The sequence below is a fragment of the Oncorhynchus keta genome, chromosome 2, assembly GCF_023373465.1.
Source record: "Oncorhynchus keta strain PuntledgeMale-10-30-2019 chromosome 2, Oket_V2, whole genome shotgun sequence".
Taxonomy (NCBI): domain Eukaryota; kingdom Metazoa; phylum Chordata; class Actinopteri; order Salmoniformes; family Salmonidae; genus Oncorhynchus; species Oncorhynchus keta.
In genome coordinates this window covers 7,158,188-7,172,919 of record NC_068422.1, presented here as the reverse complement: position 1 = coordinate 7,172,919, position 14,732 = coordinate 7,158,188, and the positions used below count along the sequence as shown (strand labels likewise).

Below are 14,732 nucleotides of genomic sequence, written 5' to 3'. Positions count from 1 at the left end.
ACCAAAAACCCACATACTGCATCTTGAAGATATTTTCACATAAGTAATAAGTGAAGGTAAACCTATCAATTAGTTGTAGTGTTTTTACTGATATCAAGTTTGTTCATGTCCCGAGTAGTGCAGGGGTTTAAGGGACTACATTGCAGTGCTTGAGGCATCACAACAGACCCGGGTTCGATCCCAGGCTGTGTCGCAGCAGGCCGTGACTGGGAGACCCATGAGGCGGTGAACAATTTTTCAGGTTAGAGGAGGGTTTGGCTGGCCGCGATTTTCTTATCCAATTGCGCTCTAGCGACTCCTTGTGGCGGGCCAGGCGCCTGCAACCTGACCTTACAGTTAATATAATAATAATATATGCCATTTAGCAGACGCTTTTATCCAAAGCGACTTACAACTAAACTTCAAACTAAAAATATGTACTGTACTCTGCTGAACATATCTGAAGGTACAATCTCTGCCTTCCCGGCAGGCCAGGAGAGCAAATCAAGTGCACTATGGGCCTACCACTGGCCAAATGGATGGCTCAGCATACTGTCTGCAGTAATGTAGCAGGCATAAAAGAAAGCTAAAGCAAAGTTGATACTGTGAGAATACAAAACATTTAAAATATTGACTAGCAAGAGACTGTCAACGAATACAGCATAGAGATGCTGTTTTTATGAATGAGTTAATGTTTAAGTTCTTTCTCAGCAATGTCAACACTTCGTATTCAACACTATTATTTTTCCAGTCAGATAAACACTCCAAACAGCCTACCCGACCGGCCGGAGGCGTCCGCATGGTCCCAAACCACACCGTAGCCTCGTTTTGTATCACATTTCAATGATACAATTGGGGGAGGGGCAAAAATGCAATTTCAGAATGTGGGGGGACATGTCCCCAGTGAAAGTTGCGCCCCTGATTATAAGCCATAAAATGCACATTCTTCCCATTTCCACTCAGCGCTACAACAAGCAGTGCAGCAGTAATGAATGAGTAGGAAAGTGTATCTATAGGCTTGTGTTGTTATTATTAACGGCTTGGGTCATTTTAATATCGAGGAATATTTAACTTTCTCTGTTCATAGAGTCACAACATGAACTTGTGCATGAGGCAGAAATGATGCGGTGCCAGACTCAAGTTTCCCCATCAGCTTTTTGGTCAGTGTCAGAAAGGGAAAGCAGAGGGATGTTGAGAGGCGGATCCTCAGTCTGCTGCTCTCTCCCTCTACTGAGACTGACCATCAGTCTGCTGCTGCTGCTCTCTCCCTCTGCTGAGACTGACCCTCAGTCTGCTGCTCTCTCCCTCCTCTGCTGAGACTGACCCTCAGTCTGCTGCTCTCTCCCTCTGCTGAGACTGACCATCAGTCTGCTGCTCTCTCCCTCTGCTGAGACTGACCATCAGTCTGCTGCTCTCTCCCTCTACTGAGACTGACCATCAGTCTGCTGCTCTCTCCCTCTACTGAGACTGACCATCAGTCTGCTGCTCTCTCCCTCTGCTGAGACTGACCCTCAGTCTGCTGCTCTCTCCCTCCTCTGCTGAGACTGACCCTCAGTCTGCTGCTCTCTCCCTCTGCTGAGACTGACCATCAGTCTGCTGCTCTCTCCCTCTGCTGAGACTGACCATCAGTCTGCTGCGCTCTCCCTCTGCTGAGACTGACCATCAGTCTGCTGCGCTCTCCCTCTGCTGAGATTGACCCTCAGTCTGCTGCTCTCTCCCTCCGCTGAGACTGACCCTCAGTCTGCTGCTCTCTCCCTCCGCTGAGACTGACCATCAGTCTGCTGCTCTCTCCCTCTGCTGAGACTGACCATCAGTCTGCTGCGCTCTCCCTCTGCTGAGACTGACCCTCAGTCTGCTGCTCTCTCCCTCTGCTGAGACTGACCCTCAGTCTGCTGCTCTCTCCCTCCGCTGAGACTGACCCTCAGTCTGCTGCGCTCTCCCTCCGCTGAGACTGACCATCAGTCTGCTGCGCTCTCCCTCTGCTGAGACTGACCCTCAGTCTGCTGCTCTCTCCCTCTGCTGAGACTGACCCTCAGTCTGCTGCTCTCTCCCTCTGCTGAGACTGACCCTCAGTCTGCTGCTCTCTCCCTCCGCTGAGACTGACCCTCAGTCTGCTGCTCTCTCCCTCTGCTGAGACTGACCATCAGTCTGCTGCTCTCTCCCTCTGCTGAGACTGACCATCAGTCTGCTGCGCTCTCCCTCTGCTGAGACTGACCCTCAGTCTGCTGCTCTCTCCCTCCGCTGAGACTGACCCTCAGTCTGCTGCTCTCTCCCTCTGCTGAGACTGACCATCAGTCTGCTGCTCTCTCCCTCTGCTGAGACTGACCATCAGTCTGCTGCGCTCTCCCTCTGCTGAGACTGACCCTCAGTCTGCTGCTCTCTCCCTCTGCTGAGACTGACCCTCAGTCTGCTGCTCTCTCCCTCCGCTGAGACTGACCCTCAGTCTGCTGCTCTCTCCCTCCGCTGAGACTGACCACCAGATGCAGGCACCATCAGCCCAGTAAAATAAACAGCAGATATGCTAAATGTATGCTCACTCAGATGTGCCTCACAAGTAGTACAACAATGGATGTATTACCAGTGTGATCATATAGCCTACCTCAAATTTTGAAATATAATTTTTTTAAATGGTCTGAACAACAATTCAAGCAAAGCCAATATGTGGTGATAATGTATTGGGCCCATAGCTTTCTGCACAAACCTCATTGCTACAGTACAGTTTTTAATTGGTTGATGTTGCATAGGCTTACAGTTTTTAAGTCATGTACAACAACAAAAAATCTGAGTGGTAGATCTCAGCTTGCATTTTGACTCAAAGTGATCTTGACCCAGAAAAGGTTGTTCTTGTAACGGTTTTCTAGGTGTGGTGAAGGAGAGTCGGACCAAACTGCAGCGTGTAGATTGCGATCCATGTTTAATGAACAAAAAACGTAACACGAATCTAAAACACAAACACTACAAAACAAAGAACGTAACGAAAACCGAAACAGCCTATACTAGTGAAAACTAACACAGACAGGAACAAGGACACTAAGGACAATCACCCACGACAAACTCAAAGAATATGGCTGCCTAAATATGGTTCCCAATCAGAGACAACGATAAACACCTGCCTCTGATTGAGAACCACTCCAGACAGCCATAGACTTTGCTAGATCACCCCACTAGCTACAATCCCAATACATACACACCAAAACCCCAAGACAAAACACACCACAATAAAAAAAAAACATGCCACACCCTGGCCTGACCCAATACATGAAGATAAACACAAAATACTTCGACCAGGGCGTGACAGAACCCCCCCCCCCCCTAAGGTGCGGACTCCCGAACGCACCTCAAAACAATAGGGAGGGTCCGGGTGGGCGTCTGTCCATGGTGGCGGCTCCGGCGCGGGACGTGGACCCCACTCAGTTAATGTTTTAGTCCCCTCTCCTTGCGTCCCTGGATAGTCCACCCTCGCCGCCGACCATGGCCTAGTAGTCCTCACCCAGAACCCCACTGGACTGAGGAGCAGATCGGGACTGAAGGACAGCTCAGAACTGAGGCAGCTCGGGACTGAGAGAAAGCTCGGGAGTGAGAGAAAGCTCAGGAGTGAGAGGAAGCTCAGGAGGAGTGAGAGGAAGCTCAGGAGTGAGAGGAAGCTCAGGAGTGAGAGGAAGCTCAGGCAGGTAGATAGATCTACCAGATCCTGGCTGGCTGGTGGTCTCAGCAGATCCTGGCTGACTGGCAGATCTGGCGGATTCTGGCTGACTGGCGGATCCTGGCCGACTGGCAGATCCTGGCCGACTGGCAGTTCTGGCAGATCTGGAAGAGTCTGGTTGATTGGCAGATCTGGAAGATTCTGGTTGACTGGCAGATCTGGAAGATTCTGGCTGACTGGTGGATCCTGGCTGACTGGTAGATCCTGGCTGACTGGCGGATCCTGGCTGACTGGCGGATCCTGGCTGACTGGCAGTTCTGGCGGATCCTGGCAGACTGGCGGATCCTGGCAGACTGGCGGATCCTGGCCGACTGGCAGATCCTGGCCGACTGGCAGATCCTGGCCGACTGGCAGTTCTGGCGGCGCTGGGCAGACTGGCGGCGCTGGGCAGACTGGCGGCACAGGCGGGGCTGGGCAGACTGGGGACACGGGCGGCGCTGGGCAGACTGGGGGCACTGGCGGGGCTGGGCAGACGGGGGGCACTGGCGGGGCTGGGCAGACTGGCGGCGCAGGGCAAACTGGCGGCGCTGGGCAAACTGGCGGCGCTGGCGGCGCAGGGCAGACTGGCGGCACTGGTGGCGCTGGGCAGACTGGCTGCGCTGGGCATACTGGCGGCGCTGGGCACACTGGCGGCGCTGGGCAGACTGGCGGCTCTGGCGGCACTGGGCAGACTGGGGGCTCTGGCAGCGCTGGGCAGACTGGCGGCGCAGGGCAGACTGGCGGCACTGGTGGCGCTGGGCAGACTGAAAGATCTGGCTGCTCCATGCTGACTGTCGGCTCTGGCTGCTCCACGCTGACTGGCGGCTCTGGCTGCTCCACGCTGACTGCCGGCTCTGGCTGCTCCATGTGGGCTGACAGCTCTGGCGGCTCCTTACAGACTGGCAGCTCCTTGCAGATTGACAGCTCCTTACAGACTGACAGCTCCTTGCAGACTGACAGCTCCTTGCAGACTGACATCTCTGGCTGCTTCATGCAGACTGACAGTTCTGGCTGCTTCATGCAGACTGACATCTCTGGCTGCTTCATGCAGACTGACAGCTCTGGCTGCTTCATGCAGACTGACAGCTCTGGCTGCTTCATGCAGACTGACAGCTCTGGCTGCTCCATGCAGACTGACATCTCTGGCTGCTCCATGCAGACTGACATCTCTGGCTGATCCATGCAGACTGACAGCTCTGGCTGCTCCATGCAGACTGACATCTCTGGCTGCTCCATGCAGACTGACATCTCTGGCTGCTCCATGTGGGCTGACAGCTCTGGCGGCTTCTTACAGACTGGCAGCTCCTTGCAGACTGACAGCTCCTTACAGACTGACAGCTCCTTGTAGACTGGCAGCTCCTTGCAGACTGACAGCTCCTTGCAGACTGACAGCTCCTTGCAGACTGGCAGCTCCTTGCAGACTGGCAGCTCCTTGCAGACTGACATCTCTGGCTGCTTCATGCAGACTGACAGCTCTGGTTGCTTCATGCAGACTGACATCTCTGGCTGCTCCATGCAGACTGACATCTCTGGCTGCTCCATGCAGACTGACATCTCTGGCTGCTCCATGTGGGCTGACAGCTCTGGCGGCTTCTTACAGACTGGCAGCTCCTTGCAGACTGGCAGCTCCTTGCAGACTGACAGCTCCTTGCAGACTGGCAGCTCCTTGCAGACTGGCAGCTCCTTGCAGACTGACAGCTCTGGTTGCTTCATGCAGACTGACAGCTCTGGCTGCTCCATGCAGACTGACATCTCTGGCTGATCCATGCAGACTGACTTCTCTGGCTGCTCCATGTGGGCTGACAGCTCTGGCGGCTTCTTACAGACTGGCAGCTCCTTGCAGACTGGCAGCTCCTTGCAGACTGACAGCTCCTTGCAGACTGACAGCTCCTTGCAGACTGACAGCTCTGGTTGCTTCATGCAGACTGACAGCTCTGGCTGCTCCATGCAGACTGACATCTCTGGCTGCTCCATGTGGGCTGACAGCTCTGGCGGCTTCTTACAGACTGGCAGCTCCTTGCAGACTGGCAGCTCCTTGCAGACTGACAGCTCCTTGCAGACTGACAGCTCCGTGCAGACTGGCAGCTCCTTGCAGACTGGCAGCTCCTTGCAGACTGACAGCTCCGTGCAGACTGACAGCTCCGTGCAGACTGGCACCTCCGTGCAGACTGGCAGCTCCTTGCAGACTGACAGCTCTGGCTGCTTCATGCAGACTGACAGCTCTGGTTGCTTCATGCAGACTGACAGCTCTGGCTGCTCCATGCAGACTGACAGCTCTGGCTGATCCATGCAGACTGACAGCTCTGGCTGATCCATGCAGACTGACAGCTCTGGCTGATCCATGCAGACTGACATCTCTGGCTGCTCCATGTGGGCTGACAGCTCTGGCGGCTTCTTACAGACTGGCAGCTCCTTGCAGACTGACAGCTCCTTACAGACTGACAGCTCCTTGCAGACTGGCAGCTCCTTGCAGACTGGCAGCTCCTTGCAGACTGACAGCTCCTTGCAGACTGACAGCTCCTTGCAGATTGACAGCTCTGGCTGCTTCATGCAGACTGACAGCTCCGGCTGCGCTGAACAGAGAGGAGACTCCAGCAGCGCTGTAGAGGAAGAAGGCTCTAGCTGCGCTGAACAGGCGGGAGACTCCGGTAGCGCAGGAGAGGAGAAAGGCTCTGATAGCGCTGAACAGGCGGGAGGCTCCGGCAGAGCAGGAGAGGCGAGGCGCACTGTAGGCCTGATGCGTGGTGCTGGCACTGGTGGTACTGGGCCGAGGACACGCACAGGAATCCTGGTGCGGGGAGCTGCTACCAGAGGGCTGGTGTGTGGAGGTGGCACAGGATGGGCTAGACCGTGAAGGCGTACTGGAGATCTTGAGAGCAGTGTTGGCACAGGACGTGCAAGGCTAGGGATGTGCACAGGAGGCCTGATGCGTGAGGCTGGCACCAACTTCACCAGCCGATTAACCTCTTGCTCCTACCTGACACGCAGGCGTCCCATCTAGACATCTGGAAATGCAAATGCACTACGCTAAATGCTAATAGTACTAGTTAAAACTCAAACGTTCATTAAAATACACATGCAGGGTATTGAATTAAAGCTACACTCGTTGTGAATCCAGGCAACAAGTCAGATTTTTAAAATGCTTTTCGGCGAAAGCATGAGAAGCTATTATCTGATAGCATGTAACACCCCAAAAGACCCGCAGGGGACGTAAAACAAAATAATTAGCATAGTCGTCGCTACACAAACCGCACAAATAAAATATAAAACATTAATTACTTTTGACCATCTTCTTTGTTGGCACTCCTAGATGTCCCATAATCACTATTGGGTATTTTTTTCGATTAAATCGGTCCATATATAGCCTAGATATCGATATATGAAGACTGTGTGATAAACGGAAAAAAATAGCGTCTTGTAACGTCATTTTTTTTAATTAAAAAAGTCGACGATAAACTTTAACAAAACACTTCGAAATACTTGTAATGCAACTTTAGGTATTAGTAAACGTTAATAAGCGATCAAATTGATCACGAGGCGAAGTATATTCTTTAGCTGTCCGTCTGGAAATAATGTCCGGGTAAATCTCAACCAAAATATCCGGTCGGAGACCGGAAGAAATGCGCTGCCTTGCGTCTGTTTGACCAAGAAACAAATAGTAGACAAATGACAAGACTCTAGACAACGTGTGGAAGCTGTAGGTATTGCAACCTCAGCCCCATTAAATGTGGTTCACCTTTATCAATGGGTTCAAGTCGCGCATGGATATATTTTTCCATTTTCAGTGATCAGATTTTCCTGCACTTTTCGATGAAACGCACGTTCTGTTATAGTCACAGCCGTGAATTAACCAGTTTTATAAACGTCTGAGTGTTTTCTATCCACAAATACTAATCATATGAATATACTATATTCCTGGCATGAGCAGCAGGGCGCTGAAATGTTGCACGATTTTTAACAGAATGTTCGAAAAAGTAGGGGGTAGGAGTAACAGGTTAACACGCACCTCAGGACGAGTATGGAGCGCTGACCCAGGTGCCATCTAATCCCTGATACATTCCGTCGGGCGAATTCCATGCAAAAAGCACAAACTCCCTCATTTCTCTCTCCTCCAATTTCCCCATTAACTCCTTCACGGTCTCTGCTACGCTCACCTCCAACACCGGCTCTGGTTCTGGTCTCCTCCTTGGCTCCTCACGATAAACAGGGAGTGTTGGCTCAGGTCTGACTCCTGACTCTGCCACACTCTCCCTAAGGCCCCCAAGACATTTTTGGGGCTGACTCTCAGGCTTCCATCCGCTCTGCCGTGCTAGCTCCTCATAATGCCGCCTCTCTGCTTTTGCTGCCTCCAGCTCGGCTTTGGGGCGACAATAATCTCCAGGCTGTTCCCAGGGTCCTTTCCCGTCTAGAATCTCCTCCCAAGTCCATTTCTCCAAGTAGTGCAGCCTCTCCCACTGTAGTTGCTGCTGCTCCTGCTGCTGCTGCCTCTGTTGCCTCTCCTGCGGCTCCTGCCTGTTGACACGCTGCTTGGTCCGGTTGTGGTGGGTGATTCTGTAACGGTTTTCTAGGTGTGGTGAAGGAGAGTCGGACCAAACTGCAGCGTGTAGATTGCGATCCATGTTTAATGAACAAAAAACGTAACACGAATCTAAAACACAAACACTACAAAACAAAGAACGTAACAAAAACCGAAACAGCCTATACTAGTGAAAACTAACACAGACAGGAACAAGGACACTAAGGACAATCACCCACGACAAACTCAAAGAATATGGCTGCCTAAATATGGTTCCCATTCAGAGACAACGATAAACACCTGCCTCTGATTGAGAACCACTCCAGACAGCCATAGACTTTGCTAGATCACCCCACTAGCTACAATCCCAATACATACACACCAAAACCCCAAGACAAAACACACCACAATACAAAAACCCCATGCCACACCCTGGCCTGACCCAATACATGAAGATAAACACAAAATACTTTGACCAGGGTGTGACAGTTCTATAGTTTTCCCTGTTAACAATATCAACGTTTCCCTTTATTTTGAGTCAACGCAATATTAGCCACTTTCAATGCAACATACCGAAACAAAACAAACTATGCAAGAGCTTTTGCAGAACGCACCGAATTGGCCCGTACTCTACACATACCGAGCGGCATAAACAATCAGAACTGCTGTAGGCCTATATGCAAATAGACCACTGTCATAGATGGTTCTGTGCCATTTACTTGGAACTTGACTGTGTTTGCAGCATTAGTGGTAGTGAGGAGATGTGCTGGTTTTGAGAGCTGTATGTAGCAACATTTTGTTCATTTCCTTTGCTAGTTAGTGAGTTATTAGCCCAGTTATAGATCATTTGTAGTCAGCAATAGGGGAGTGATTGCTTTTTACAAGAGCATAAAACGTGTACATTTCTAGGCATCTAGAATTTTTTTTTTGACTTAAATCAAGTACAGCCTCAGTGTTCACTGTAAATGCATGGTGGAAGTTGCACAGAATTTTTTACAAAATTGACATTTGCGCTCAGCAGAACTCAAATTTGCTCAGTGACTAAATTGTTTTGAGGGAACATTGGTTGCAGCCGATAATATTTTTCAGTGACAAGTTTCTGGCAGCTTTCTTCCATTACACAACGGTGTTCGGAACATGCTCCTGTAGATAGCTAATTAACACAGGTCGTCCCTTTGTCTTCCATCTGTCTTCAGTAAACATGCTACTGTAGATATCTAATTAACACAGGTCGTCCCTTTGTCTTCCATCTGTCTTCAGTAAACATGCTACTGTAGATAGCTAATTAACACAGGCCGTCCCTTTGTCTTCCATCTGTCTTCAGTAAACATGCTACTGTAGATAGCTAATTAACACAGGTCGTCCCTTTGTCTTCCATCGGTCTTCAGTAAACATGCTATTGTAGATAGCTCATTAACACAGGTCGTCCCTTTGTCTTCCATTGGTCTTCAGTAAACATGCTACTGTAGATAGCTCATTAACACAGGTCGTCCCTTTGTCTTCCATTGGTCTTCAGTAAACATGCTACTGTAGATAGCTCATTAACACAGGCCGTCCCTTTGTCTTCCATCTGTCTTCAGTAAACATGCTATTGTAGATAGCTCATTAACACAGGTCGTCCCTTTGTCTTCCATTGGTCTTCAGTAAACATGCTACTGTAGATAGCTCATTAACACAGGTCGTCCCTTTGTCTTCCATCTGTCTTCAGTAAACATGCTATTGTAGATAGCTCATTAACACAGGTCGTCCCTTTGTCTTCCATTGGTCTTCAGTAAACATGCTACTGTAGATAGCTCATTAACACAGGCCGTCCCTTTGTCTTCCATCTGTCTTCAGTAAACATGCTATTGTAGATAGCTCATTAACACAGGTCGTCCCTTTGTCTTCCATCTGTCTTCAGTAAACATGCTACTGTAGATAGCTCATTAACACAGGTCGTCCCTTTGTCTTCCATCTGTCTTCAGTAAACATGCTATTGTAGATAGCTCATTAACACAGGTCGTCCCTTTGTCTTCCATCTGTCTTCAGTAAACATGCTACTGTAGATAGCTCATTAACACAGGTCGTCCCTTTGTCTTCCATCGGTCTTCAGTAAACATGCTATTGTAGATAGCTCATTAACACAGGTCGTCCCTTTGTCTTCCATCTGTCTTCAGTAAACATGCTACTGTAGATAGCTCATTAACACAGGTCGTCCCTTTGTCTTCCATCGGTCTTCAGTAAACATGCTATTGTAGATAGCTAATTAACACAGGTCGTCCCTTTGTCTTCCATCTGTCTTCAGTAAACATGCTACTGTAGATAGCTAATTACCACAGGTCGTCCCTTTGTCTTCCATCTGTCTTCAGTAAACATGCTATTGTAGATAGCTAATTAACACAGGTCGTCCCTTTGTCTTCCATCTGTCTTCAGTAAACATGCTACTGTAGATAGCTAATTAACACAGGTCGTCCCTTTGTCTTCCATCTGTCTTCAGTAAACATGCTACTGTAGATAGCTAATTAACACAGGTCGTCCCTTTGTCTTCCATCTGTCTTCAGTAAACATGCACTGTAACATGGAGATATGGCCGTGTGGAAACACTAACCCTATAAAGGTGTGTTTTAACATTTTGTTTTCTAGAAAATTAATACTCGCTAACATGAAAGATAAGGTCCTTATACTTCCAAAACCGTTGCATGTTAATGTTCAGACCAAGAGTCAGGGCTCTTAACAAAACAAAACATACAGAAGACCCCTTTGTCCAATGACTCTTATGTGTAATGTAATGGAACTGAGAGTCATGATCAAGGGCTAGGGTTGAACCATCATTAGCACATAAGACCCTGTCAGGAGGAACCAAGTCAGATAAGAGGCAGAATGAGGTAGATACTGGGCTGAAGCCACACAGCAAGAAAGAACAGCTCTTTACTATGAACTAGTAACATTATCATTGACAGCTGTTTACCATGAACTAGTGACATTATCCTGGACAGCTCTTTACTATGAACTAGTGACATTATCCTGGACAGCTCTTTACCATGAACTAGTGACATGATCCTGGACAGCTCTTTACCATGAACTAGTGACATGATCCTGGACAGCTCTTTACCATGAACTCGTGACATGATCCTGGACAGCTCTTTACCATGAACTAGTGACATGATCCTGGACAGCTCTTTACCATGAACTAGTGACATGATCCTGGACAGCTCTTTACCATGAACTAGTGACATGATCCTGGACAGCTCTTTACCATGAACTAGTGACATGATCCTGGACAGCTCTTTACCATGAACTAGTGACATGATCCTGGACAGCTCTTTACCATGAACTAGTGACATGATCCTGGACAGCTCTTTACCATGAACTAGTGACATGATCCTGGACAGCTCTTTACCATTAACTAGTGAAATTATCATGGACAGCTCTTTACCATGAACTAGTGACATGATCCTGGACAGCTCTTTACCATGAACTCGTGACATGATCCTGGACAGCTCTTTACCATTAACTAGTGACATGATCCTGGACAGCTCTTTACCATGAACTCGTGACATGATCCTGGACAGCTCTTTACCATTAACTAGTGACATGATCCTGGACAGCTCTTTACCATGAACTAGTGACATGATCCTGGACAGCTCTTTACCATGAACTAGTGACATGATCCTGGACAGCTCTTTACCATGAACTAGTGACATGATCCTGGACAGCTCTTTACCATGAACTAGTGACATGATCCTGGACAGCTCTTTACCATGAACTCGTGACATGATCCTGGACAGCTCTTTACCATTAACTAGTGACATGATCCTGGACAGCTCTTTACCATGAACTAGTGACATGATCCTGGACAGCTCTTTACCATGAACTCGTGACATGATCCTGGACAGCTCTTTACCATGAACTAGTGACATTATCATGGACAGCTCTTTACCATGAACTCGTGACATTATCATGGACAGCTCTTTACCATGAACTCGTGACATGATCCTGGACAGCTCTTTACCATGAACTAGTGACATGATCCTGGACAGCTCTTTACCATGAACTAGTGACATGATCCTGGACAGCTCTTTACCATGAACTAGTGACATTATCATGGACAGCTCTTTACCATGAACTAGTGACATTATCATGGACAGCTCTTTACCATGAACTAGTGACATTATCATGGACAGCTCTTTACCATGAACTAGTGACATTATCATGGACAGCTCTTTACCATGAACTAGTGACATTATCATGGACAGCTCTTTACCATGAACTAGTGACATTATCATGGACAGCTCTTTACCATGAACTAGTGACATTATCATGGACAGCTCTTTACCATGAACTCGTGACATGATCCTGGACAGCTCTTTACCATGAACTAGTGACATTATCATGGACAGCTCTTTACCATGAACTAGTGACATTATCATGGACAGCTCTTTACCATGAACTAGTGACATGATCCTGGACAGCTCTTTACCATGAACTCGTGACATGATCATGGACAGCTCTTTACCATGAACTAGTGACATTATCATGGACAGCTCTTTACCATGAACTAGTGACATTATCATGGACAGCTCTTTACCATGAACTAGTGACATTATCATGGACAGCTCTTTACCATGAACTAGTGACATGATCCTGGACAGCTCTTTACCATGAACTAGTGACATTATCATGGACAGCTCTTTACCATGAACTAGTGACATTATCATGGACAGCTCTTTACCATGAACTAGTGACATTATCATGGACAGCTCTTTACCATGAACTCGTGACATGATCCTGGACAGCTCTTTACTGTGGTGGGTGTGTCTCGTATATACATGCACACTAAAGTGTTTTATGGCTTATAGTCAAGTACAGAGACAAACAGTTGGCGTGCTACTTAAAATATATATATATATTTAGTATATAGAACAATTGCTTTTTGTAGGAGGTGGGGACTTGGGGGGTGGCTACAGCGTTGACAGTTGGCTATTTTGATCAGGGGGAGATATCGATCATGCATGTGTCTGTTTTTAAATGGGATTTCTCACACATGGCATGCAGCTTAATTAATGTCAAGCCTACTGCCTAAGTTGAGAAATAACCTACAGTAGCCTTACCTTGCTTAACTTTGTCTCTCCAGCCTGACACTAGCCAGTTCGCATCAGTTGCAGCAAATACTCGTAGCCGGTTTCTTTGAGATCCTCAGCGAAATTGCTCGCTTCAGCTGACGTTATCAATAGTCTACTACCGTCACAGAGCGAAAAAATAGTCTACACTGTCTTGCCAAATATATTCAACTGATGTGTCTATCGACTTTATATTTCCAAAAAAAAATGCACTCATAATTTAAGAAAGGATAAATACAGGTAAACAAAAACCAAAAAGAACTACGTGTTCATGCAGCGCGCGACGAAGTTACCTATTTCATCGCCGCCGGTAACCTAACCCCAGGAAATATGCCAAGTGTAGGACCGGACCGATTCATAAGAAAAAGTCATATGGTCCACAGCCGCAGTACGTATGGAGCGCTAAGCACGCCTACCGGTCCAATCTCTGACTGGCAGCGGGCAGGACACAGCGCGGTAGAAGACGATGCATAAACCATGAAAATGGGAGGCACTAATGTCTAAAACGATCATAATAATTATTCAAGAGGAGACAAGGTCGATGTCAATCAAATCTTTAGTCCATTCCCCCACGGCCAAAGCATTTGACATTTAGATGTAAGGCAATTATGCTATAAAAATGTGAGGTCTGCAGGCGACTCATTCAGAAGACTGCAGATTTTGTAGTTCTATTCTCTTGGGGGGAAGAAAGGTCAACAGATTGATCATGTCTGGTTTAGAGGATCAATACAACATTACTGAATGAATAATCAGGTCTTTAAAAAAACGTGCATACTGCTATGCGAAATAATATGCCATTTAGCAGACGCTTTTATCCAAAGTGACTTACAGTCATGTGTGCATACATTCTACGTATGGGTGGTCCCGGGAATCGAACCCACTACCCTGGCGTTACAAGCGCCATGCTCTACCAACTGAGCTACAGAAGGACGAAATGTACATTTTATTCAAATTATTATTTTATTGTAATTTAAAATGTGATCTGTAGCCTTGGTGTAAACTGGTGCATGTATCGTCATACAATGTCTCTGTGCTGCAGCCTACTATATTACAGTAGGAAGGCTGAGGCTAAAGGACCGCAGTGAGAAATTCCCCCGCCAGGTGTGTGCCATGCCCAGGGCTGCTGGTTTCAGTGTGTGGGGTTTTTATAGAATCTTTGTCACAAATGGCACCCTATTCTCGACATAGTGCACTTATTTTGACCAGAGCTCTATGTAGTGCACCGTAAAGGGTATAGGGAGAATGGCATTTGGGAAGCATCCAGAGAGGGGCAGGAGGAGAGATTAATGAGGGTTAAGTTTGATGTGAAGTGATCAGCAGAGTCATGTAGAGCTGAAGCAGTGTTATGCCAGAGAGAGAGTTCTGGCCCTTGAATCCACTGTTAATCCACTGATACAACATCACCTCTCTTTGACAGCATCCCAAATGCCCCCCTCTTCCCTATTTAGTGCACTGC

At 48.0% G+C, this 14,732-nt stretch overlaps 1 protein-coding gene across 1 annotated transcript in view; it reads right to left on the bottom strand.

Moving 5' to 3' along the window:
• LOC118397835 (protein TANC2-like) overlaps positions 1–13,644 on the bottom strand; it is a 213,050-nt gene extending 199,406 nt beyond the window's left edge. The window contains exon 1 of the mRNA XM_052471300.1: positions 13,268–13,644. The gene's annotated coding sequence lies outside the window, so the exon portion shown is untranslated. The remainder of the gene's footprint in view (positions 1–13,267) is intronic.
• Between the last annotated feature and the right edge of the window lie 1,088 nt (positions 13,645–14,732).